The sequence below is a fragment of the Perca flavescens genome, chromosome 10 (assembly GCF_004354835.1).
Source record: "Perca flavescens isolate YP-PL-M2 chromosome 10, PFLA_1.0, whole genome shotgun sequence".
In the NCBI taxonomy this organism is placed as follows: Eukaryota; Metazoa; Chordata; class Actinopteri; order Perciformes; family Percidae; genus Perca; species Perca flavescens.
Window position 1 is genome coordinate 12,649,074 of NC_041340.1, and position 4,171 is coordinate 12,653,244.

The window sequence follows — 4,171 nt, forward strand, 5'->3', positions numbered from 1 at the left end:
GAGTCACTGTGAATCATTTTTCTGAATGTAAGGGCCATATAGATGAATCAAATTTAGACCTGAGTCAAAATAGTATCTATGAATGATCATTAGTGTTTGTTCTTGCTTTGAGCACCAGATGGGACGAATGTGTCATTCAGGGTTTCACACACAGAATCATGCTAAACACCAAAGATCATTAGTTTGTTAAAGCAGCATTTCATTGCTTTCCTGGAGTCTTTGTTACTGATGCTATGGTTTCTGTTTGACTTATTGCTACGCCAGTGATGAAAGTCCACAACATATATAGCATGGGCATGTTTTTGAGTATGAGTGGGACGAGGAGTTGAGGAGTTATCTGAGGTAATGTGCAGCTTATTCAGATGTCAGCAAGTCTTTTATTTAGAATCATAAGCGGTGTAATCCGATTTTTGATCTGTGAAAATATTGATGTCATGTTAAAAGGGTAGGCAAAACATTACACAAAATTAAAAAGGTTCTGCTCTAGTGTGTTGTAATTTTGAATCAGGGCGGAAGGCAGGCAATGAGACATTTTTTTAGTCAAGGTTTTTTAGGCCAGGGTTTGGTTGGAGGTTTTGGTTGGAGTTTGTGATTAGTATGCTGGCAGACTATTTCCACATGCAAATTCCACCTAAATGTTGGCTGCTAAGTCTAGTTAACTTTAGTTGGTTCAGTTAGTTTACAACAGGTTGAAAAAATCCCTTACACCCCCAATACACAGAGGACATGACCTCAGTGGTAGCTACAACCCTGTTTCAGATGACAGACATTTGAGCATTTCCATGAGCGTAGGTCTATAATCAGCTCTAAAGCATTTACAATCATCAAGTACAACTTACTTGGAGAAACCAAACAGCACAGCACTTTAGAGTGAGAACTATTTCAGTAATGTTCAGTTTTACTGTAAAGCTTAGGTGGCCTCTTTCACCAAGAAAATCTGCTTCTACCCTGCTGAGACTCCGAGGTACAGTATGTTACCTTTAAAGTGAGCATACAACATGGAAAACACAGTTTCTTCTCAACACAAATCCTCAAACGAACAATGGACTCTGCTGCCATCTCATGGCATTAAAGGGAAAAGTCTTGCCCACACTTTGTTGTTTGCCTTGTTTTGCCTTGGGTCAAGTAATGATTGTCTTGAAAGTTAACTAACACCATGTTCCAACTCTCTTACCCCTATACTCAACACGTAAGAACTTTTCCTAACTGGAGACTTGGTTTATTTTGTTCGTATCCACCCACCCATCAAAATTGATGCTGCCCTGTGTAAAATAAAAATGTACTGAGTACCTAAGGTGTGCCCTGTAACTGCCTTTGATGTCAGTTAAACAGAGCCTGTAAAGTTTTACAAGGCTTGTAACTTCCAGAAAAATAACAAGCAGGTCTATAATGTGAGTAATTACATCATACAATTAGGAATTCAATGGAAGCATACCACAAAATAAAAGTTATTGTTTATATAAGAACTATTTGTTTTGAATGCAAAATAATTTCCCTGCAGAAAATAATATACTCTTGCAAGGTCTTTCTTCTTCTTCTATTTTGCTTATATTAACATTCAGCCATGGCAATGAATTTGTCACTAAAATTGTCAGATAAAAACAGAATTACCATTCCTTCTTCATGTGCCCCAATCAAAAGAAATAAGTGGAGTTTGTTCCTTCAGGCCAGGTCTGAGCATTACTCTGAAGTCAAACTCGATCAAAAAACAAAATCACAGTCTGCAGAAACAAGTGATAGTCGTGTCACATATGTATCCTCCATCAGTTCAGCTTCATTCAGTCAAATCAACTCTTCTAATACTTTTCATGACAGCCATTCAGTCTGCCGGTTCTTGCTAGAAAGTAAAAATAAAATAACTAATATATTTCTGATTTCCAGATGTATCATTTTATTGTTATGGTGTGTTATGGTGTTGTTGTTGTTCTGGAAATATTAGCACCCTGAAACTAGTTTTGTCACACATGCTCATTCATTTCTTGTGGGGTGATGAGATGTTCTATGTTTTTAATTTTACCTTTTTTGAGTAGAACAAAGATGGACTCTTATCTTTCCTTTTCTATATTCTGTCACTCTGCTGGAGCGTGCATTTCTTTAAATTTTTATTTTTTATCTATGTCTTCTTGTTGTCTGAAGGATGTTTTATTCTATTTTCTTATCTGACTCTTGTTATGTGAAGCACAGTGGTCAACTTCTGTTGTATTTACTAGTGCTATATAAATAAAAATGAAATGAAAATGAAATGAAAAAATGGTGTGTCACATTTTCTGGTCATCATATTTTATTTCCCTGTCAGCTGGGAAAAAATGTCATGCTTTGCGCTTCTCTACTAAATGGATACAATTATTATTATGGAAACACTATACTATAAAGTTTCCTGAGTAGATTTGAATGAATTAATGAAAAATAAATCAGGAAGTAACAGCCAGTTAATGAAAAGCTAAGTAGTTCTTGACTAACTCTTAATCAATACAGTATATAGTAGGTAATGATAATACACAATAGACTGACATAGACTACGTTTACATGCAGCCAATAACCCGTTCAAAACCGTAATATTAGCAATAACCCAGTCGCGCACGGCCATGTAAACACCGGCAAAAACCCGAATATGCTACCTGGGTCACCCCTTTTCTAACCCGAAATTTTGGTCATGTAAATATCCCCATCAAAAGGAACATTGATTTGTGTTCTGCGCATGTTCTATTCGCAAGGAATCTTGGTCTTTTGAGTAGAGGAACTTCTTGTATGCGCCAGAAAACATAGTTATAATAACAATTATATACTATAATAATATAGTTATATATATGTCAATGCAGAAAACCTGCTCGCAGTATACCGGAAGTAAACAAGAAGTAGAGGTAAACATGGCGAGACGCAGCACAGCACCACACTTTTGGAGCGAGGAGGAAACCAGTTTCTTTATTAGTGTGGTGAAAACCATGAATATAATGTCTTTTGTTGACGGCAGAAAGTACCGAGATAGTGAGATTTATAAGAAGGTGACCGAAAAGTTATTGCGTCTTAAGGTTGTCCATACGTCCAGACGCTGACCGTGCGTCGCCATTTACATCGGGATATTGCCAATTGATTACAAATTCCACGTATACAGGAGTAACTCTCTGCTCACGCATGTAAATGGGATATTCCGAATGTTTCAGAAACCCGAATAGTGACCTTAACCCGACCATAACCCGAAAAATGACAGCTTGTAAACGTAGTCATAGACATATTGTGTAAAGGAGAATTTTTATTGTTTACACATCTTTAAATCTGTATACTGACCACTTACTTTTTTAAATTATTTTTTGGGTATTCTAGGCCTTTATTTGTACAGGACAGCTGAAGACATGAAGGGGGAGAGAGAGAGATACTGACCACTTACTTAATGAATCATGCACAGCATCTAACTGATCACTGTACTTACAACAAATCACTGAACTAATTATGAATTCTCTATTATGTGTATATTGCCATCTGTTGAGGGTAGCAGCACGGCAAAAATAATATAAAGTAAAAGCAGGAGAACAAGAGCAAGAAATATTTTATACATAAACGCCAATATCTATTTACTTATTCATTTATTTTAAGCTACTTATATATACTTATTTATTTTAAGCTACTTATATATATATATATATATACACACACACTCATATACTTATATATATGCTAGGGTGAATTTCCACCACTTTTCAAAATCACGTTGGTGCACCCCCCAACCCCCCTCCCTACTATTCTTTCTGGAAGAATTTGTCATTGTGATAAACTGAAGTATATCCTGGATTTTGCATCACCATTCCTATAAATGTATGTAGAAATGCAAGAGATGGGATTCAAATCAAAAACATTTTTTTGCCGCAGGACCCCCAGACACCCTTTTTTGTGTGTGTATATATATATATATATATATATATATATATATATATATATATATATATATATATATCATAGGCACGAGGACCCAGCAGAGAAAAGAAAAGAAAAACACGCCTCTCACCCTCTCTATGGCCCTCCCAGTTACTCCTTCAAACAAATGTGCTGGAAGAGAGGCAGGGAGGTGGTTTTATCTCAGCATACATGTGTGTGTGTGTGTGTGTGTGTGTGTGTGTGTGTGTGTGTGTGTGTGTGTGTGTGTGTGTGTGTGTGTGTGTGTGTGTGTGTGTGTGTG